The sequence below is a fragment of the Adiantum capillus-veneris genome, chromosome 23 (genome assembly GCF_014529385.1).
Source record: "Adiantum capillus-veneris isolate H3 chromosome 23, ASM1452938v2, whole genome shotgun sequence".
NCBI classification, from domain to species: Eukaryota; Viridiplantae; Streptophyta; class Polypodiopsida; order Polypodiales; family Pteridaceae; genus Adiantum; species Adiantum capillus-veneris.
This window is the reverse complement of record NC_140953.1, coordinates 50,338,095-50,362,609: the sequence shown is the minus strand read 5'-3', so window position 1 is coordinate 50,362,609 and position 24,515 is coordinate 50,338,095. Positions and strand designations below refer to the sequence as shown.

The 24,515-nt window shown below is 41.7% G+C and overlaps 1 pseudogene; it reads right to left on the bottom strand.

Annotated features, from left to right (window-relative positions):
* Positions 1-19,989: 19,989 nt before the first annotated feature.
* LOC147427763 (uncharacterized) lies at positions 19,990-24,235 on the bottom strand (annotated as a pseudogene).
* Positions 24,236-24,515: the final 280 nt, after the last annotated feature.

Below are 24,515 nucleotides of genomic sequence, written 5' to 3'. Positions count from 1 at the left end.
ACTTTCTCGACCTCATCACGATCTGCCTCAGTGAGGGCCTTGGTCTTCAATGTCGTAGGTATCTTGACTCCGTGGGCTTTTTCCTTTTCCTTTATATTACTTTTATAAACTGCCTTAACAATCGACCAATACTATTTCCAAATAGCTCCACCTTCTTTCATGACTAGATCCTTCTTTTCCCTTTTAAAAAAATTACCAAATGAAGGATATGATAAGATAGCCACCTTAGCTATTGATAACAAGGTAGGGGAACAAGGCAATAAGAAGTCATCAAATCAACCTATGACTCAAAAAAAACCTACATCTACAGCAATAAAAAGACCATTTTTGTCTTTCCTTTTAAAAGAGCATCTCCTAGTCTAATGTGAATTTGAACCCTCAAATGCCATATCTGTGTTAAATTTGTTCCCAACAACTGATTTCCTCCATGTGTCGTAATTTACAAAAGCTTCTCTAAAACATGCCTCACACTGGCAAGGCTGCAAAACCTGTAGCATATGATGTATGCTCAATCCTAGATCCATGAGTTAAGTTGGCTAAAGATATAGTACAATTCACACTCAAGTTTTGAAATTGTGACAAGAGACTTGTCTTCCACAATCATGAGTAGACATTCATGCTTACGATAAATATGCTAGAGTGGGCAGCCAGAGACAAGTCAAATAAAAAGCAATAAGGAGCCCCCTAAAGACATTAAAATTGAGCAATTGTTCACACTTTTGCAGTTAAAAGACAAGAACAACCATTACCCCCATGGCTTCTTATTTTGTAGTAAGGAATCTTCAGACTTCATCTATTGACTTACATAGAGTATGGTTTACTGACCCATAATCTTAGTAAACCATAATCTCCACAAGAAAGTATGCACTCACACGCCAATAACATGAGCTCAGTATTAATTCATAGCTCCAACCACACTTCTATTCAACCCTAAATGAGCACAATAATTAGAGAACAAAGGAGAAGCCCTTAGTGAACACAATATCCAGCATGCTTGGCAGCGCCATCTCCATGCGACATGGGATTGTCAGAGCTAAGAGATGCGTGCTTAACTAGCTTGTAGGTAGTTCTCTTAGTGAATCTATCCACATCCTTGGCATGCACCACTAACTATTGAATCCTCAAAACACCCAATAATTTCTAGCAAAGTGCCATATGCAAGACCTGCTCCCTTTCATGTGTCGGATGGTAAGTCGATACTTTCTTCTAAGATAATGTCCACTCTTTATTAGCAAACACTATGCTTAAACACTTTAGTGGAATCACCACTCAGTAGAAGTGAGGATAAGTACTACTAAGAAGAACTTAACATAAGTAAGAAACTATCTAAATAATTTCTTCTAATAAGAAAACGTGTGCTTTAATGGACGCAACACTCAAAAAAAGTTTGATGGACCCACTATGTACGTGTCACAGCACGACATCCACCCCCTCTAAACCTGCACATCCTCCGGTATGTGCCACATTGTCTCTTTGTAAGATTAGACCTCTTGTACATCTTCCTTGTCTTCTTCTTCACTGGATGATTCCAGAGCTTCATGTTCACTTTGATCTTCACCTGTGTTTTTCTCTTCTTCCTCATCAATATCTTCTAGATCATTGTCTCCTCTTCTCTTAAACATTTTAATCCTTTTTCCTGCAATGGGAATCTTTACTTCTGTACCATCTAGTTCAGACAAGCTGTAAGTAGCATTTTCATACACATGCTTTACAACATACGGTCCAAACCATCTTTTTGAGAACTTACGCATGACTGTGTGCTGGTTATCATGATCGTGTGCTGGTTATCAAGGCTACTATCATATACTAAAACCCAATCACCTTTGTCAATTGCTTTGCTCCTGAGTCGATGTCGCTTATCAAAATAGTCCTTGTTTTTTAACCTTGCATTTTTGAGTCGTTCTTTTGCAGCTTCAATGTCTCCAGGTCTTCTCTCTAGCTGCCTTATACGCAGTGCAAGGAGATCTTCCCTACTAAGCCCCTCTTGCCAAGGTAGTACATTCCATGTGGGAATTGTATCCTCAATCGGCATCACTGGCTTTTGACCATGCATTAGCTCCGCAGGCATGTAGCCAGTTACTGAGCTATGTGTTGTACGATCAGCCCATAAAGCATATGGTAACAATTTTAGCCACTCACCAACTCTTCCTTCGCAAGCCTTGGCCAAAGCTTTGATGATAGGAGGATGCCCTCTTTCAGTCTTTCCATTGCCTTCAGGGTTGTAAGCTGTAGTAAGAGAAAGCTTGATCCCTAATCTAGAAAAGAACTCCCTTGCTTCTTCGGCATCCAGTTCACCTCGATCTACAGTGATTTTTCCCACACAACCATAACGGCAAATCACCTCATCAAGAAGGAATTTTCACACAGCTTCTGTGGTCTTAGATCTTAATGCTCTTCCTTCAACCTAGTTAGTTAGGTCCTCTCGTGCAAGAACCAAGTATCTCATCTGCCAGAGTCCTAAAGGCATCGTGACTAGATCCACAACCCATTTATAGTGCATGGCTAGTGGATATGTAGGGTGCAATCCATCACGATGTCGAACATTTGAATACATTTGACAAGATACACATGACTCTACAAAGTGAGATACATCTTTATACATACCCTTCCACCAGTATTTTTCTTTCAACTTGGAGAAGGTTGCCCACACACCCCTGTGTCCAGCCCATAGACTCTCATGAAACTCTTGCATGAGCTTTACTTGAGTCTCTTTTTTACATATAACCCGTTGTGGTGTAGCACCCTTTTGTTTAGGATGCTTCCACAAGTAACCATCCCTTAAAAAGTACCCATATGCTTTCCTGTGTATCCTCTTGAATTCTTGTTCAGACCAATCATCCTGTTTTGTTAGAGTACTCAAGTACCTTCCAATAGAAAGCCAATCACCTTCATAAAGATCTTTCAAGAACAATTCAAGTGAATTAGTCATGCAGACATTGTTACCTTTGACATGAGAGATAGAATAGAATTTTGTGCCTACATCATCTCCCTCATCAATCATTTGTGACTCATCTTCATACCTTGCCTTTGATAGCATATCTGCCACTGTATTGTCTTTACCTGCAATGTGCTTAAACTCGGGATTTAAGGACTTAATGTAGGCAATCCACCGCAACATAGCAATGTCTGGTGTTGAGCAGCTTGTAATCATCCCAAGAAGTGGTAGACAATCTGTTTCTACAACCACACATGCACCAATTAGGTACTCTTTCCCACTTTTCAAGGCTGTAACCATACCCCATAACTCTCTCTTTATCTGTGGATAGTTTCTTTGACGAGCACTTAGTACCTTTGCTCCAAATCTTACCACATACCTGTGTTCTTCTTTGTCATCTTGCCCTATTGCCCATCCAATCCCTGTAGGACTGGTATCTACTGTCACAATCACTGGCCTTTGACACTCATAGTCTACCTTTCTCAAAGTCGTTGCTGACTGGAGTAACTCCTTTAGCTTTTTCATGGATTTTACATGTGCTTCTGTCCATTTAAACTTTTGATTCTTTCTAAGCAGCTGATAAAGCGGATCAACTACATGTGCATAATGTGGAATCCAAATAACATAGAAGACACATGCTCCCAGAAACCTTCTAGCCTCAGTGATGATAGTGCATGTTTCTTTCATTCTTTGGATGGCATCTACCTTTGATGGACAAGGTTTCCTACCATATGGCCCGCACATGTGCCCCACAATGAGCACTTCTTTGACACCAAACATAGACTTTTTCCCTGACAATGTAAGATTCACTTCTTCCAACCTAGACAAAATTTTATCACAATCATTTATGTGATTTACCACAAACCTGCGACATCCCTTGAGATCCAAAGCTTCATCTTTGTCACTTTCTTCACATCCTTTGATAGGCAAATCATCAATGAAAGGCATTGTGATTTGAGGAATAAAGTCACGTAAGACCTTATTCATCCCATTCATCATATGTGCAACCGAGTTGGTTGCTCCTTGTGGCAAGGTACACATCCTTACCAAACCCAAAGGTGTCCTCATGGTTGTCAAGTCCCTGCTTTCGATTGCAAGCTGAAATTGATCATACCCTGAGTAGAGATCCCCCATTGAGTAGATTGCCCTCCCTGCAAACGCCTCTGCAAATTCATCCACAATTGGACCTGTTCCTACATTTCTAATTGTCACCTTGTTCACTGGTTGCATATCTTGGATGAAGCGTAGAGAACCATTCTTCTTTGGAACTGTGAACCACCGGTTTGAGAATGGAGCACAAGAAGGCTCCAAGATTCCCATTTTGATTTTCTCATTCAGTAGCTCTACTAACTTTGGCAAATGAGCCTTTGGAACCGGAATAGGCCGCAGATTCCAAGGCACATGAGGTATTGTGAAAATTACCATAGGAGCTACAATATAAGGATCAACACATCCTATCTCATGTGGCTCAAATGCAAAATCCTTACCATGCTTTGAAAGCATTTCTTTGAAGCACTTTGTCTCCTCCTGTGTTAGAAACTCCTCGCAACCAATCTGCAACTCTTGAAAGGACTCCTTTGTGAAGGTATGCCCGATCTTTTTAGGATTCCGCAAACTTGGTTGTAAAGAAGCCTGTTCAATCTTTTCCTTGTTGTTGGGTGGTAAGGGTGAAGCTACTGGTTTCACCTTCTTTGCTACACTCTTGTATTTAGTTTCAACATGGACTTCTGGGCCAGCTGTTTGGCTTTCTTTAAAGGCTTCTATTACTTGATACATTTCCATAGAGCAAACTTCCACAACTTCATTTTCAAGATGCAAACTAGACCTCATTATAGCATCAAGCTCACCCATAGTATCTACAAAAGAAACTTGTTCACACAAACCCAAAACATTTTCAGTAGGCTTTAGCAACCCACTCTTTTTCATGCCTATTTGTACATTATGCACATATTGCCTCTCATATCTCTTCAAATCATCAAGTTTTGTAAAACATACTGATCCATTCCTTGTTACCAAGGAGCTCATCGAGAAAGTTTCACCTATTTTTGGATCAAGCGAGACCCTTTTTCTTTCTGTACCACTGCAATCCCGCTTTACAATGGTACTTGGCCAAAACCCATCATTTCTCTATGATCATGAAACTCTTTGCTTACCTTTGGTAGAGGATGTTCTCTGAGGTTGTCACGATTTCTTTCATGGTTTACACAGACTGTGAGAAATTGGACAGCTCGTTTACCATCTTTGCTACGAATTCTAGCATATGTTGAACCATCGTCCATTACCTTTGTTTCCATTCGAACTCCCACAATGTAGGGTTGTCCAAGGATGAGATGATATGAAGATGTATCCTGTACAAAGAAGTTTTGGTCAATCTTTACATCACCTATTGTTACCTTCACACCTGGACATGCTGCATACAATTCACTGGATGAATTGTTTGCCACTTTTACCATCCAGCCATGATCTGTGTCCATCGGCCATTTGCACTTGTTGTAGAGACTCTTTGACATTATGTTTATTTCTGAACCATGGTCAATCAAGGCAACAAATGGCTCTTCAAGATCACCTACCTTGACCAAAGTTTCTGTAGTAGCCCTTGCCCAATGACTTCGTGAATAGTAACTCCTAGGAATATCTTCAACTTCTTCATCATCATTTGAGAAATACACTTGCTTCACGCTCCCACTAGATTGGTAGCATCCTGCCACAGCTCCATCATTCTCCTTATTTTGCAGTTGCATCCCTTGTGTCTTTGAGGTTTCCCCTTCAACCTGTGGACGAGAAACTTTAGCAAGGGTTTGCCTCTTTCTCTTGATGATGTCAATGATCTCCTCATGGAATTCACGCTTTGCAATGCCAAGAACTTCTCCCAGAGTAAACTCAATCTTTCTATTCAAGATCCTTTCCTCCAAGACTTTCTTTAAATCTGTAGCAACCTCAATATCAGAGTGTAGTTTATAAGTTGGGCCTTTTGTCTTACCTTTTGTTGGCTCTTTCTTCTTTCCTGTTGTAGACTCCTCCATGAGTACTTCAGGTGGAGATGCTCCTTGTGTTGAGGATTTTTGAGAAGGCATTGAGTCGCTTCTTCCCCCACTTCTAGAAGCTCTTTTTGATGGTCCTTCATCAGCATTCTCACGTCTGCGCTTCTCTTCTACAATTGCCTCATTTTGTTGGCATTTTGTAAGGTAGGCATGCACTGACAATGAGTCCACTGGATCATTCCATCCTGTTTCTAGACGTATGCAATCACCTGCTTCATGTAGAATCTCTTTTGTAAGCTTTCCCTTTTTAGCTAATTGCATGACATTTGGCCAAATTTGACCATGATGGTCACTCACCTCCTCATCACAAAAATGTTCAATTTTTACTCCATAAGTAGCTGCCTCAACTGAAGAGGTGGCATGCTTGGTTGCCATATCTTCAACTAAGGTTTGCATTCCCCCCTTCCCAAAGTTAGTTCTCAAGGGTAGACCTGTCTCTCTTAAGTGTATTTTACCATCCTTAAAAAAGATAACATTTTTTGACAAAGCATCACTAAAATCATCACAATCCCTTCTTACATGGTCTGTACTATCACACCAAATACATCTATTAACAAACCCTTCTTTGGGCTGTTGTCTTTGCCTAGGAAGTGGCCCTGATGGTTGGCCTTTTTCTTCAAGCTTTGCAAACTTCACCTTCAAGTCACGCATTCCCTTCACAAGCCCATCTAGCATAGACTCATCAAACTTAGGAGCGATAAAAGTAGGCTTTACCATTTTGTCAGAAGTTGAGGTGGAAGGACTTGTAGTGTTTACTACCATCTTGTCCCTTCTTCTTTGTCGTTTGGCAAGCAGTGAGACATCACCTTCAACCTCATTCCAGTCGGTCTTTAGTCCTTGCTCAGCATCTTTATCTTCAAGAAGAAGCTCCAAATTTTCTTGAAACTCTTTACCTGTAGCTTGTAAGAAAAGATATGTCTTCTCTGTATCTAGTGTGGCCCTTTCTGTCCTAGTGAGTTGTGCATAGCACCGCTCAAATTCCCTAAGTAGCTCTGTCATTGATAGTCCTTGCTTTGGCTTGACTACCCATTCTAAGAATGTCCTTTTGGTCACTCTCTCCGAGTCCTCCATGAAATATTCCTCCTTTAAAGCTACTTTGAGTTCTTCCCAATTTCTCCCATGCCCATCTTTAATTGCCCTAACATGCTCCCTAATTTTTGGAGCAACAACTAGCTCAAAGCTTTGAATCATCTCACCTTCTGACACGCGATGCAGCTCCATCTCCTTCACATACTTACATCTTTGCCATTGAACTGATCCATTCTGTTGACGACCGCTTGTATGGCCTTCGTTGCTGAAATCTCCCTTCTTTCAGTAGCATGTTGTTGTTGCATGAACATTGCAAATGCTTGAAACATTTGCATTGTTGCTGGGTCAAAATGCATACCCTGTTGCTCAACATGATCACCCATGGTTACCCACAAACTCTCACCCTAGCAGATTCACGTCGAGTTCACCAAAAATATATCGAGAAATTTGCGGTCTTGCCAGGAAAGCACCGGGCTTATGGCTGTGAGAGTTTGTGAGAGAACTCAACAAAAACTATATGAAGGAGTTAAACCATAGATGCCATGAAGACTAGGGTTTGGAAAGAAGTGCAATCAAAGAAGACTCACTCTTTCTCTCTTGCATTCACACACACAAAGAAAGAACGCAAAAGAGAATGTCAAAACAATACGAAGATGAAAACATCAAGGCTATGGTCATATCGTATCATGGGTAATATGAAAGAGTTAATGGATGAGTTAATGGCATTCAATCTTGGTTGACCAAATAGGCTACGAATTGTTCTTTGGAATTGTAGTTTTGTGCTTACCATAATATATATATTTTGTCTAGTGATTGGGATTAATTGTGTGTACAAATCCTCGTGGTTCATAGCAAGATAACTACGCTTACATCAAAAGAAAAATTATAGTCTATGAGAGGTAGTATGATGGGATCCGGTGATAGAAGTATTTCATTGAGCCTTTCAGGGCCGAAGAGAAACACTATACGTTGTTGAAAGTGTATTTTACGGCTAATCCATACGTTAATTCTAATAGATCGTATAGAGTGAAAGCGATAGAAATGATCATCATGTGGGTTATTCATCTAGGATAGTATGTGAGAAATGTAGATATGAGAGAAGTGAAGAGATGAGAAGTTTCCCTCCCAAGCCCTATTCTTGTCCGTAGGCAATAACGATACTGCGGGGAGAGATGTACCTGTAGCAAGAGAACCTAGAGAGGATGAATTACTAAGAATGAGAGAGATAGGTTTGGTTAAGGAGATGAGATTAGATACATATATATATATATATATATATATATATATATATATATATATATATATATATATATATATATATATATATATATATATATATATATATATATATATATATATATATATATATATATATATATATATATATATATATGTTGGATTAGAGATGAAAATGAAAACAACAAGAAATCAAGAAAACATCAATGTAGAACACATCTTACTTGAAACCCTTCGGCACCATTATTGATGGGAGAGAGAAGAAGAGTGGATAGTTCCACTTTGATTGATACACCAAGTGCAAGACCTTCTTTGATTAGAGTTGATCTTCTAAGGTTAGCTTGTTGCAAGAATGGCTATTCTCCCTCTAGAAGAAAGTGTAGGCTTGGGCTTATGTTAATGGCTAAGTACAATTAGGCATTACTACTCACTCCCTCGAGAATTCCTCTCATCAATGGCTTGAATGCTTGAGTTCCTTCCAAGGAAGAAGAGGTCCCCTTTTATAGGTGAAGGGAAACCACAAGGGTTTACACAAGAAGAGAGGAGCCAGTGTGAACAGGAATTGGAAAAGTTGGAAATGAGCTGTCCCTGCATGATGTGGGCAGACTGGGGTCCACTATTTTGATCATATCTCCTCAACCGTGGTTCCAAATAAAAAAGTAAAAATATGGGCAAAAACTTCAGCTCATTAGCTACGATTTTTATTTTAAAATCGTTTTCCAATTCGGATTGGAACCTTGTGTAAAAAATTCATCAAAATAGGGTCCATTTATGGCAGCAAAAGTCTTCATGTGGTCTCCTTAGCCTAGACTTTCATTTAATTCCAAAGGACACCTCATGCCATATGAAAGTATGACATTGCTCCTTGACAAAGTTTTGTAATCATGCTTGCAATAATGCATTAAAATAAGTGTATCTTTGAAATCATGCCACCTAGTGTCCCACTAGGATTTGATTCTCTCCTAGTAGCTATTTAAAAAGAAATATAAGAAAAGTATAAAAAATACATAGAATATATATATATATTGTAGTTTATCCTAGATATAGGATCTAGATAGGGTGTGATAATGAAATAGTAGAAATAAAGAATCAATGCTTTTTGCCCCAAGTTAAAGAGACGGAGCTATTGATGCTTTTCCCATAGTATTTTCTGATGGTAAAGTAAGGATATGTTACCCTTGAGAAAAATAATAGGATGAGATAGAAGGCTTATTATTATACTTAAATATGCATATGTACACTATAGGAAATATAATTATGTATCTAAAAAAATACAAGATAGATCTTGTAGCATGCGTTCCCACTATGTACGTGTTACAACACGACAACGGGTGAGCAAAATGGAGATGAGCTAGGCCTAAACATGTCCTTCTCAACCAACTCATGCACTTGCCGCATAATCTCCATTTGTTGAGCTTGAGAAACTCTATAAGGAGGTTTATTAGGCGGTGAACTTCCTGGAAGAAGTGCAATTGCATGGTCATCATTGCCTTGTTTAGGAGGTAATTCACAAGGGACGTCGTCAATAAAAAAATCTTGAAATCCCTTGAGAAAATTAGATAACTCTAGTTCCTTGTGATTATTTATATTTTCTTTTGCTAAAGCATTAAGTTCATTTTGAGAGTCTTTAACAAAAATCATGTACATGGAAATAGAGCTCTTTATTGACTTATTAAAAGCTTGCGTATGTACAATGGGTATAGTGGTACCCAACTCTTTGGCATCTATGTACATATCTTTTTCCCTGAACCTAAAGTAGATTCTCCTTTAAAGGAATTTAACATTGGCAGCCATGCGATCAAACCATGGTGTCCCTAGGATTACATCCTCGTGCTTGAGAGGAGGGATAAAGAATTCCTCTTTGTCCACATAGCTTTGGACATGGAGCCTCAATTTCCCAATTAAGGGAGTGACTAAAGCTTCTTGCCCCTTGAAAGCACCATCGGTGGGTAGGACATCCCATCTCATAGGCTTGGATGCCTAGCTTGGTGGCCAACTCTGTGGATATGAAATTGTGAGTAGAACCAGGGTCGAAGAGAATAAAAGCATCATGTTCTCTTACCTTTTCCCAAGCATGGCATAGAGGAGATCCTTTATGGTGAGCTTCCTCTTCTTGGATTTCGACCAAGGTAGCTCTAGGAGGCTCATGGAGGGTGTTATTTTGGGGGAAAGCGCGGTACGCATGCCCTTACTCTCCGCATTTGAAACAACGGTTATCCTTGTGATAACGTTCAAGCTCTTCAGGAGAGAGTTTGTTTTTGCCTTTCTAAACTCCCTTCTCCTTAGCTTTGTTGTTATTGGAATTGCCCTTAGGAGACTTTTGGACATTGTCCTTCCCCTTAGGGTCATTGGAACCCTTGTTTTCTATGGGCTTAAGATTTCTCTTAGACCCTGTTTGGAAATTGATTCGTGAAGCCACCATGGTATGGTGTATGACCGCAGATATGGTGCGTGGCCTTTGGGAGTTGACATACTCCTCCATATCTTCAGTTAAGCCCGCACATGTTGTTTTTTCTCTCCAAAATCTATCTTTTGAAGACAATGGCTTTGATATGTAAGTCCCAAAACTTGTCTACATATTTGTGAATGGATTTGTAGGGAGAGAGCTTCAAGTTTCGCCATTCGGAGAGTACTTTGTCTTTGGTATCGGTGGCCAAAAACTGCTTCATGATGGAAGCTCTTAAAGCTTCCATGTTCGTGGAGCTTCACCGTTTGCCCGTAGGCTAGACCACCATTGCCTGGTGGACTTTTGAAAATACATAGCTACATGGTGTAGCTTAGAGGACTCTATAAAGCCCTCATCTCCAAACACCGCATCGAATTGTTGGATAAAAGCCAAGACTTTGTCCGTAGCACCAAAGGTGCCATCACAGGTAAGGAAAGAGGTGCTCTTTCCTCCCTCTTTGGACTTCTTGAGCTTGGAGGATCTCTTTTATGCGGCATAGGATTTCCTATGGCCTCTTCTTTTTTATAGTTCAAAAGTTGCACCATCGATTTCTTCAGAAGATGAAGAATTTGAGGAAGATGGAGAAGAGGGTGACCTTATCGCCTTTTTCTTGCCTTGGTCCTCCTTCTCTGCACCATCACTTTCTTCATAAGAGGAAGAGGATGAAGAAGATGGAGAAGAGGGTGACTTCTTTCTCGCCTTTTTCTTCTCTTGTTTTCTCTCATCCCTCTTTAAATTATGGTGTGGAGAAGTGTGCGATGGTCTTCTCCGTTTAGGAGGTGATGGAGAGCATTTTGCCCGTCGTCTTCGTGGAGCCATCTCTGTCAAGGTGGTAGGAGACTCACTTGTTTCTCGTTCCTTTGGTGGGGGTTCTTGAGTTCTCCTTTGGGAAGGAGATGAGTCATCAAGTAGCAAATTTTTAAGCCCTTCGTATGGATCCTCTTCATCTTCCCAAATCAAAGAGAGGCCTCTTTTGGAAGTCTCAAAAGGAGGCTTCCTAGGTACTCTCTCTTCATGGTGGGGAGCTTGGAGAATCCCATGAGCACGTAGCTGCCGTTGCACTTCACTTTGGAGGGATGGATTGCCCATAGCTTGTTGAAGCCTAGAAACAAGGTAGTTAACAAGCATAGGAGCACTATTAGTATCTTGCTCATTAACAAAATCGAAGCTATCAACTTTAATTTCACTCTCTTTACTATTGTCAAGCATTCTAACAATTTTTTAGGTGTAATATGTTTAGTTGTACTTTGGCACTTCAAGCCCTACTTGCTAATCCTCTTTACCCTTTTAGAAAAGCACTCAAGCTACTGTACCCGTGGCTCGAATATCATTAATTGCAAGGAATAGAAGAGAGGGCCTTTCAACACCAAAATAGTATCGGATCCTGTCAAGATTCTAATAGCTCAATAGTGGTTAAGCCGTAGGCAAGCCCCGTAGGACTCGACTATTAAGACCATAGCTCTTGACGGTGATGCCCCGTTGTCTGTAAGAAGGCAGGCACACTATAAGGCTGAAAAATCTCTATTCTACTTACTCAATTGCAATTAATAATAACAACCATTTATAGTTAGCTTAAGGACCTCCTGAGCAAGAAAAGATAAACCTTGTGCTCTGATACCAATGTAACATTTAATGGCCCAATAACTTGTGTGTAGCGGAAAATAAAATGAACATAGTGAGCATTTCATTAGAAGAGATTCCTAATGAGCATAGCAAGAGTGCTTGGATGGAGAGAGAAACAAAAAGCATAACACCTAATTAGATAGGCATGAACAATACTTCAAAAGAGATAGAAATTAAGCTATTGACAACAGTTGCGGGCCGGATTTATATGGAGCAGGTCCCCCCTCCAAAAGGCATTGTAGTAAAGGTTTCCCCCGTCAAGAGATACATTTACAATAAATTTTTTTGTGTTCCTTCAATAACTAGCTAGTGCAATGAAGATGGAAGCTTCAAGCACTAAGCAAACACTTATAAAACACAACATCAATTCCCTTACGGTCTCAGACCCAAGACCTCTCACACTTTCAAAGATGGTGAGAGCTAGCGGGGTATGAGAGTAGATTGAGAGGAAGAAGGAGTAGTCTTACAAGAAAGAAGTATATCTCCTCACATAATCACTCATAATAGCTTAGCATAGCTTAGTAATTAGCATAGTAGAGGAGATGAGCATGCATTGAAGCTTGGCTCTTGGTTGGATTTGCATCGCAAAGCCAAGAGTTGTTGGTGTAGGCCTCTCTTCTCACAAGCTTGGATTAGATGATGAGCTTTCCATTAAAGCTTGAGAAGGAGAGAGAGAGTCTTCTTGATTCACACATGAGATTGTGTGAGTGTGTGTGTGATAATGCCTTGCCAAAATCAGCCCCCTCTCTCTCTTGGTCGACCCCTCTTGCAAAATACTCATGCTGGCACCCCATTCGACCCTGCAAAGCTTAGAGAATGAAAATTGAGAAGCATAAGTGATAGCCCTGTGACATGTGTCCCCCTTTTCCCTTTTGTGAGAGCTTTAGGTAAATAAATAATGCAACTAAACCCTCATTGGATCCCTTTTTCTTCTGGCCAATAGAAATCAGGCAAGCCATTAGGCTGTTGAATGCTCATTGGACCCCTTGGGAGACTGTCCAATAGTCTTTTAGAGATCTTAATTCTTATGGGTTCTTTCATCAAGTGTTTTTTAAGGAATTAAAATAGATTTACTCTAGCCTAATTCTGATTCGTCCACCTCTATGGCCATCCAATAGGATTTGAGTGCATCTTGTGGGCATTTGGCTTAGGGAGCTGACATGTCACTACAAGAGGCTATTCATATTAGCGACGCTCAAAAAAAAAATTCCCGGCGTCGCTATAAGCGTCGCTATGAGCGTCGCAAATTTCTTTGTAAATTTGCGACGCTCATAGCGACGCCGGCTGGGCTAAAAAAATAACCGAGCTCTCTCTCTCTCTCTCTCTCTCTCTCTCTTTTTCTTCTCCACACACACACACACACACACACACACACACGAGGAGAGGAAGGAGAGCCAGGTATGCTCCTTCCCTCTCCTCATTCTCATGTTCCCTTCCCCTCTTTCTCTCTCCCTCTCTCTCTCTCTCACACACACACATACACACACACACACATAGTGTTTTTGAGAGAGAGAGAGAGAGAGAGAGTACAAACAAAAACAAAAACGCACACACACATACATAAACAAAGAATGCACACACACATTGAGAGAGAAAAAGAGAGAGAGAGCATGCATAAACAAAAAACGCACGCATTGAGAGAGGAAAAGAGAGAGAGAACATGCATAAACAAAAAACGCACACATTGAGAGAGGAAAAGAGAGAGAAAACATGCATACGATCCAAAAAAACGCACACACATTGAGAGAGAAAGAGAGAGAAACTAATTTAACGTCGTAGGAAACTAATTAAAATTAAAAGACCTAAAGATCTAGCCGACGAGGAGTTGAACTCAAGACCTATTATTCAAGAGGGAAATGGCATAATCAATCTATCATACTTGGCATGGGTGATAGAAAGGTTATACCATTTATCTCTTTTTATTGGCACACACATCCACACACGCGCACACACACAAGAAGAAGAGAGTTATAACGTCGTAGGAAACTATCTTAATAGACGTTAAAGATTAGGTTATATGTAGACTTACATTAAATTAGATTTAGGTTTATTTTTAACTAGATTTACGTTTATTTACGCTAGATTTAGATTTACGTTATATTAGATTAGATTTAGGTCTCCATAGACTGCGATGCCTGCATGAAGCGGGTGAAGAAAGCCCTCAATGGAATATAGGGTATTGCTGCCTTCACTCATGGTGGGCTCTGTCGATCCAAAAGTACTGGTGAAATGTCTTCAGAAGATAGGGAAGAAGGTGGATCTTCAGGGCGGCAAGAGTCACTACATCCCCGACACAATGACCATCTAGACAACCTCTAGTCATTCAACAGCAACTTCAAAGTTAGTAACAAGAGCAAGAACGGTCTAAAGGGCCAATTGCTGTCGTCAGATGTGGATGGAGATGAGGCAGCGTCACCGCCGGAAGTTAACTCTTACATCTTTAGTGATGAGAATGCCAACTCTTGCCGAGTTATGTGAAAAATTATGTGTTAAATCAGTTTTAAGGTTCTTATAATCCCTGTTAGTTTAGTTCTTTGTTTTTAATATAACATAATTTACGTTAGATTTAGATTTATGTTATATTAGATTAGACTTAGGTTTATTTAAGTTTACCCCCCCCCCCCCCCCCCCCCCCACACACACACACACAAGAAGAAGAGAGTTTTAACGTCGTAGGAAACTATCCCAAAAGACGTTAAAGATTAGGTTAGATGTAGACTTACGTTAAATTAGATTTAGGTTTATTTTTAGTTAGATTTACGTTTATTTAGATTTACGCTTATTTACGTTAGATCGAGTCCACGCAAGAATTACTTACGGTTTAGGGTTTAGAGTTAGAAGAACAGTGAAAAGATCTACTGTGAAAAGATGTTAAGATGCTGTGAAGTGCTACAGCTAGAGAAGAGGCAAAGGGGTTTTGTCCACTACATGCAGTATCATGTAGACGTGGGTGTGTAGATTTTTTGTACCCACAAATATAGGTATTGACCAATAAAGACGAGATTATAACCCGGTGGTTCTGATCTCCGTGCACCTCTAGACCGAGGTGTGCGGGGATTGGACATGACTAGAGAATGTGAGGTAAAGAGAGAGAGAGAGAGAGAGACAGAGAGAGAGAGAGAGAGAGAGAGAGAGAGAGATAAGACGAAGAATGCCAATAGAATATTAAATTTGTTGTCCAGGTTATAAGTTTTTTATCCTCATTATGAGTAGCGACGAGGATGTGGGACCGTCCAACCGAAACACCTATCTCTCAACGAGGGTCTTATGTCCTTGTAATCAATGCAAGCATGCTGTGCGACGAACAAGACGTGTTTCTTTGCAGTACGTTCGCGAATTTGGCGAGTTCGATCCATCTATTATAGATCGAGTTGTTGCCAATTATAACTCGTTGGACTCTGACGCTGGCCAACAAGCAGCAATCTTGCAACCCAATAGACGTGTTCGCAGGCGCTTTGGTCAATCAACCGATTTTGCATGCTTCACAATCCAGTGATGCAAAAGTGGATTTCACAATATGAGGATGCAAAGCAAGAGCGACAAAGGGCACGAATCGAGTGGAGACGGGGAAGACGACCACCGATGCACTATCCAGCGGTTCTGGAGAGCCTACCAACCTTCATGAGCTTAAGATGGTTGCACAACCAATTGAAAAGCGCACAACAATGCGGTGACGAAGTGACTGAAGAAGAGTGGGAGTACTCTCGGGGTTGCGTGACCAAGGTAAGTTTGCAATGTACGACTAGCAAGTGACTTTATTTATAAACGTTTGAATGGCCACTCATAATCTTTGTTCGTTGTAGTATAAGTCATACACAGCAGCATGGTGTAAAGGTCGACATTTTAGGGTGGAACGAATCGACAAAAAGCGTTTTACTCAAGATTGTGGAATCATGGCAAAATTTAAACAGTCTAGTCGACGACGTTCCTCTGATGCAGATCCTGTGGTGGCGGAACTCACTTACTTCGGCACGCTTCAAGAGATTTTGAGGATCAATTACAGAGGATTTTTTGTCGACTTGTTCGACGTGCAATGGTTCAAGATAATCATGGAGGGTCGCAACGCTACTGTGCGTAGAGGAGAGTCTGGTTTTCTTGCGGTGGATTCTACTAAGAAATGGATTGACCTAAGAGACACTTTCGTACTACCCGAGCATTGTGAACAAGTAAGTATGTAAATAGTTAACATCCCCCTTTTACAAGTTATGTGCTTGAAAGCTCTCATGTAAGTTATGTGGCTCTGGCAGGTAATATTTCATCCTACAAAGTCTACATCAAACTGGTGGTACGTCATAGAGGTAGCCCCTCGTAGTGCAAGGATGTATGAAGGCTACCATGTGCCAATCACAACGGCATCAATGGAGGAGATCAGAGAAGATGCTCAATCAGAAGCCGCTGCGGTGGTGCCAGACGAGCATCAAGATGCTACTACTCTATATGGGGTGCATGCAGAGGAGCTACAAAATGAAACAGAGGATATGTGTTTAAACGGAGAGCTCTATATAGGTATAGGAAGTTATGCTGAGTTATGCGAGGATGAGAGAGAGATCTCTTAAAGCCATAAATATTGTATTTGAACAATTTTGCTCCGTGTTGTAAAAGCTCTGGCTCTCTAAGTACCTTCCATGGTGTATAACGCTCTTTTCTACTCGCGCTCACATCTTTTGATTGAAAATTCTGAGTTTTCGACTTGCCTCTTCTATCACTCAATTCATTGCGTCATTGTATTTATATGCGTCATTACGTCATTGTATTTAATGGTCTTTGCGTCATTGTCTACTCTATTCATTCAATATTAAGTTTAAATATTCGTGTGTTTAATGCAGGTATGGATGATGAGGAGTTTCTTTCTTTTTTGTCACCGCAGCAGAGACAGTGGTACGTGGAGCGTCATCGCTCTGACGCATCATCGCGCGTTCCTACTCCATCCGCATCTCCCTCTCTTTCGGAGCATTCGGCACGCTCCGAAGCTTCGGCGTCGACGAGACGAGCTTCACACTCATCTAGACACCGGCGCTTTAGTGGTGGCGGTGGCGGTTATTGTGGGGATTCCGCCACCGATGCCTCCACACCGCCTCGTGTTCGACGAGGCTCTTTATCCTCCCCTTCTTTGCCCGCCCCCACACCAGCCACATCATCGCCATCTACACCAGGTTTTACACGGCTGACTGTTCCTAAAAGCTACACACCTCTACCTACTCCGCCAGGAGCCACCCCACTCGACACTCCTCGCTTCGGGGCCCAGACGCCGGTGGAGACACCTGACGTCCGTACCCCCATCGACACGCCGCTAGAGACCCCTGCCGGGACACCCAGGTTCACGCGTCACCGGCCAGAGGGCTTGTCTTACTCCATCGACTTCAGTGACGGCATCATCATGAATGATGACGGCAAGAAGGTGATCTCGCGCATGCGTGGTCTTTGCTCTCAGCTGTTTAGACACTACATACTAAACAAATGGAGTGAAGTACCAAGTGATTTAAAAAACAGAGTCATCAGCATACTTCATGATGAGTTTCCCGTTCCAACACGGGATCAGCGCTTCAATGAAGACCTGATGAAGATTCGAATGCGCGAATACTGCAAACACAAGCGTTCCGAAGTGGAAAAAGCAATCAAGAATGGGTGGAACAGGCCAGATTGGCTGGCCAAAGAAGATTGGAAGAATGCGAAGAAAGCAGCGCGCGAGAATCCCGACAAGTGGAAGCAACAAAAGGATGCAGCCAGAGCGCGAGTAGAGGCAGGGAGCTCGCACCACTTGGGGAGCGGTGGATGGGCATCATTTGAGGCCGATTTTGTAAGTGTTTTCACATTGCTCTTTATGTTCGATAGTTTAGGGTTTATGAGTTTTTTAATTCTAACATAATGAAATCTTTGTATGTTTTGACAGTGGTCGATGACACGACGTGATCCCACACCGTACGAGCGCGAGTACGCAGGCAGGAAGGGCTTAAACGTCCTGATGGACATTCTCAATTCTCGCGGCGGCATGGTTAGTATTAGAGTTTACTCTTTTTTATTTTTTGTATTGTTTTATAAATGTCGTTATATGTTTATACTTACTGAAAGTTGTCTTATTGTCTTTTTTTGCAGAATCCGACAGATACGCTGCTTGGACGCGATGAGACGTCTGACTAGACGACGTCAGTTTAGCCGTAGCTAGATAGCATTAGTTTAGGGTTTCTCATAGCTTATGTATCATGAGACGGATTTTATACGTCTTTTTGAACCATGTATATTATTACATTTGTCACCGCAGTTCCTTTTGCCAATCAATTCTTTATGCCTATGATGTTGTACAATTGTCATTATTACATTTGCCAATCAATTCATTTTGCCTATGATGTGTACAATTGTCAATTTTGCAAACAATGCGTCTTGTGGGTGACTATTTTGGGTCTATTATCTACCCTTGCACTTTTTTTAAAAAGTGAATCAAGTACAATATGGTTGATGGGTGAATGCCCTGCCACCAAAAAAAAATTCTCTCGGGCGTCGCTATAACCGTCGCTATTTATGGCTCTGTAGCGTCGCTATGAGCGTCGCTATAGTCTGCAGTGTAAACGTCGCTATAAGCGTCGCTATGAGCGTCTCTATATAGCGACGCTTATAGCGATGCATATAGCGACGCTCGTAGCGACGGTTTTAGCGATGCCGGGGGTTATAAAAACCCAGTGTATTTCTGTCGCTAACAGCGTCACAAGAGCACACAACCTCTTGTAGTGTGTGTCCCTTATTCCCTTTGTGTAAAGGGAGCTTGTGTGTGTGTGTGTGTGTGTGTGAGAGTGTGTGTGTGTGTGTGTATGTGTATGTGTATGTGTGTGTGTGTGTGTGTGTTTCTCTCTCCAGGGCTCGCCCCCTCCTATGTAGGAGTCTTGAAGACTTTTGTGTACACTCACAAAGCATCCAATTTCACTAAGCTTGACCATTTGGACATAACCTTTGAATTTTGGAATCTTAGCATTTTGGAAGTCTTAATTGGCTGAACCTTAAGGTCTTTGAAGCCCATTGTTGCACATTGCTCATTTGTAGATGGCACCCCCTTTGGATCCCTATAGTGGCCGGTCTGCCAGCTTAACTAATATTCTAGCTTTTTCTCCCCCGGTACTTCCCTATATTAAATGATCAGTTTAACATGAAAAAATCATTTAGGAGAATTAGATATTAGTTATTATGACAATCTTAACCATGAATGTCTTGTCAAGAATGTGGAAGACAAGTCTCTTGTCACAATTTCAAAACTTGAGTGTGAACTGTACTATCTCTTTAGCCAACTTAACTCATGGGTGGAGTGACTCATATGACAGGAAATATAGAACTTGACTTTCTTACAGTGTGGCATTTATTAACTAGCTTCATGGCTCCGTAATGCAACTATGTCAAAGATTGTGTAACTGTCAAATCTTGGCATATTTCAATTACATGACCTTTAGATCTTGCCGTGTAGGGTGATGAGCATGACATATACTTATTGGAAAAAGCTTTTGATTGTCTTAAGTCAGACTTTAGTGCATGTTATTTAAAATATTGAATGCTTTTTTCTTGTTTTGAATTTGTGAACACATGGCATGTTGGGCTGCCATGTCAGTACCTGCCTAACAAACCCCTTGTACAAAATGATTATGGTGTCAATTGGGTGAGGACGTTGACATGAGAAAGTTGGAGAACAACACCTCCTGGGCTAGAAAGAAACATTTTTCATCAAAATAAGGGGAAACTGGAAATTCTCTCGATTTTTAGGTCAAAATTTGAAGATTTTGCCGGTAACTACTCTAAAACTTGTGTAAATTTGCCGGTTTTCTGAAAGGCAAGCGCAAAATCTAACAAAGATTTTATAATTTCAGCCGGTTGAAATACACTAGCCCCGGTTTTTTTCTAACATTGAACACCTCTATAGCTTGACCTCTGCCAGTTCTGGATTACAAACATATCCACTCAAACACTTGCAACTACCACTTTAAAGACTGTATCCAGCTGTCAACTGAAGCCCTCATCCATGCGATCTTTACAACACACGCCGGCCAGGTTGAGACGGAAACAAACCAAATGCCTACCGAGATGTGTGAGGTGTGTGAGGAATGGATGACTGCAAACCAAATGCCTACCGCGATGCAAATTGTATGAGCTGTGTGAGGAATGGATGACTGCAAGTACACTGTGAAAATTAACGCAGCTCCAAGGCCTGTCTGCTGTACAAGCTTAACCCCAATCAGCCCCACATGACGTCTGGCTGAAAAATGTTGCCTCACGCAATGGGAAGGGGAAACATTGGGCTACTGATTGCTAGTGTATGATCTAGAATGAGAGGGCCCAGCCCCTTGGGCCCTCATATACACTGCAAACACACACCTCAAGACCCAAGAACACCCCTCCCCCCCCCCCCCCAGCCCCCAGCTGAGCGCTTTTCTTTCCTGAGCGAGGCATTTTTTTCGGCTCCCCTTCTCCTTGCCACGACAGTTGGCCGCTTCAGCGTTCCCTTTGCTTCTCTGGGTGATCAGCTCCCTCCTCCTGCAGATTTCCCTCAAGCTCCCAAACACAGGTCTCAGCTCTCTCTCGTGCTCACTCTCTACTGAGAGGCTCCGTTTCTCCTTGCCGTGACCTCGCTCGGTTCCTTTCTCGCGAGCCCTGCCCACTCTCCCTTTTTCTTGCGGCAATTGGCAACTTCAGCATCCTCTTACCAAAAACAATCCCCTTACTTGAGAAGTCCCTGCATCGTTTTGGCCTTCATACATAATGTCTTCATTTTCCCATCAAACTTTGATAGTAAAGCAGGGAGGACTCTCGCAACCGGGAGATCAACACTCAATCCGAAAGAAACTCGTGGATATCCTTCAAAGCATTAACTGCACAAGTGCGTGCCTGATGTCGAAAACCCGACAACACCGACAATCGGATATTCTGAAACCATTTCCTCCAAGCTGAAAGGAGGAGCCATCGAACTGTGACACATGATTATTAACATCTAATCGTAAAGACAGCGCACGAAACTTCCCCAAAAACGCCGGACATAGCTTGCCAGCCCCCCCTAGTCTACTAGAGCATTCATGCTCAACAGCAACAAAAAACTTCAAAAGCCACACTCTATGTACAGTGTATACAAAAGAACATTTGGTTGACAACAGCACCCACCTGAGTCAAATGGGCAAAGCGTAAAGCATCCATACACTTGAAAAGAACACATATGCTCATCCGCATAGACAAAAGACTTCAAGGTTACCAAAGTGGATATCACATGCATATTCCAAATTTCTACATTTGTCTGGAGGCTCTCAACATAGACGGCATTAAGGGGATTATCTAGCGCTGCAACATGTATAGAAACCTTCATAATCTTCGCCATCATCGTGTTCACGTTGACTTCGATAGACAATAAATCTGTATACAGATCTGTCCCTATCTTATCAACAGAAAGGTGCATCAACTCACTTAAACTCATATCAGCCATAATACTTTTTGCAACATCATGGTCTGCACATGGCTCAAGATCCTTGACAAGAGCATCATCTCTACCATCATCATTGCAAAATTCTTCCATTCTATGCTGCATTTTTTCACCATTTCTCTAAAATTTCAGCATTTTCAATCTCTCTTGGGCTTTTTGTACATGGCCTTCCATAACCAGACCTTCTTCAATCATGGGTTCATAAAAACCCCAATCATTCTCCTCATCTTCAATAGACGTATTTATGCATGGAATCTCAAACAAGGCTACAACCTTCCCATCAAAAGTTTTGCTTGTAGTGTTATGCTGCCTACAACCGGATTTAATAGCTTCCTCAGAATGAGACAACCTTCGCTCATCGACAAACACTACTTCATATGTATCAGAACCGTCATCACTTGCCTCATAGCCATCGATGTCAATGGAAAGAGACAAAGAACTTATCACATAACTCAAAGAGGCTGATGCACCACATTCATTGGGTTTTAGATCCCTTTTATCACATACATGCTCCTGCCCATCAAGGGACTCCAGAATTTGCTTGCCTTTGTCAGCATTATGAGTTTCTTCTAGACTTCTTTGTTTCAAATCCTTGGTGTCTCTCAAGTATGGAGAGGGTCTAAACACCATAGACTCATCGCAAGCAAAATGCCCATCAACAAATGCTTCATCAAGCAAGAAACCATGAGATAACGTACCAGATATCAAATCCACACTATCGCCACTAGACTCATATTCACTGCTATATCCACTCTCAAAATCTTCATCATCAACATTCATCTCGCATGAAGTTCTTGTTCTACAAAATTCTCTCATTGCATGAATCATAGCCAAATTGCTCTCCGCATATAAATAATTCTCATCATAAGCAATAGATTCCAGCCGCCTCTGCACCATTTTCCAAAACTCATTTTGCACTGACTCAAAAGAAACCACAACTGAAATTTGAGGCTTCGGCAACCTCCAATAATGCATCGACAGTGAAAACTTCAAAGCCAGCCAACTATGGCACCAATCATCAGGAAGCATAAGCATAAAGACAAAAGCATCACAAGAAAGGCCCTGAGATGCAAAGTCCGCTTTTGACCCATCATCTACAATGCAAAATTGCAACATCCCATTGTCTACAATGCAAAGTTGCAACATCTCTTCTTCCACCCGTGCAATCCAAGATTTTATGCATTCCTCATCTGTACCATAAAAGTATCGAGAATGCATGGCTGGCACTTCAAGTTCCACATAATGCTTCAACAGCGCAACCTTCATCAATTGCCAATTGTACTGTGCATATGTATAGGAAGACTGTCATAAAATTGCATAGCATCTTCACACAAGCTCTGATACATAGAATCAGCCCTTTCCTCATCATCATAAATATCAAGCTCCAAAAGAAAGTCATCAGCCATAACCACCCATGCTTGTACATCTTCGTCTTTCCTCCCACAAAATCTCACATCATAGAGAAAATTTGCATCCATCTGCACCTATTTTTGGTAGACAAGCTGCTCTCATATGCATACATCCGATCCACAAACACTAAAGGTACTAGAGGAAGATCCTCCATGGGCGGCACCAAAACCATGACACGAGAAAGTCGGAGCAAAACACCTCTATAGCTTGCCTCTCTGCCAATTCCGAATTACAAACCTATCCACTCAAACCCCTGCAACTACCACTTTAAAGACTGTATCCAGCTGTCCCTCATCCATGTGATCTTTACAACACACGCCGGCCAGGTTGAGACGAAAACAAACCAAATGCCTACCGAGATCCTTCCTCTTGAATATTACCGTGTCCTTATGTTGGAATGTGATGCAAATTGTATGAGGTCTGTGAGGAATGGATGACTGCAAGTACACTGCGAAAATTAACGCATCTCCAAGGCCTATCTGCTGTACAAGCTTAACCCCAATCAGCCCCACATGGCATCTGGCTGAAAAATGTTGCCTCACGCAATGGGAAGAGGAAACATTGGGCTCCTGACTACCAGTTTATGGTATGCAATGACAGGCCGAGGCCACAGCCCCTTGGGCCCTCATATACACTGCAAACACACACCTCAAGCCCCCCCCCAGTGAACGCTTTTCTTTCCTGAGCGAGGCTTTTTTCCGGCTCCCCTTCTCCTTGCCACGATAGTTGGCCGCTTCAGCGTTCCCTTTGCGATGAGCTCCCTCCTCCTGCAGATTTCCCTCGAGCTCCCAAACACAGGTCTCAGCTCTCTCTCGTGCTCGCGCTCTACTGAGAGGCTCCCTTCTCCTTGCGGCGACCTCGATCGCTTCCTTTCGCGCGAGCCCTGGCCACTCCCCCTTTTCCTTGTGACAGTTGGCAGCTTCAACATCAAAACCAAAAATAATCCCCTTACTTTAGAAGTGCCTGCATCGTGCTGGCCTTCATACATAATGTCTTCATTTTCCCATCAAACTTCAAACTTTGAGAGTAAAGCAGGCAAGGACTCTCGCAACCGGGAGATCAACACTCGATCTGGAAGAAACTCGTGGATATCCTTCAAGGCATTAACCACACAAGTGCATGCCTGATGTCAAAGACCCGACAACATCGACAATCAGATATTCTGAAACCATTTCCTCCAAGCTGAAAGGAGGAGCCATCGAACTAGGACATACCTGATTATCGACATCTAATCGCAAAGGAAAAGCACGAAAAAACCTTCCAAAATATGCTTGACAATGTAACATTGAGTTGGGGTTTTGGGGGGTGAGTCATGTTGTCTCTTTGCTTACTTGGTCTGAGGCACGTTGTTTG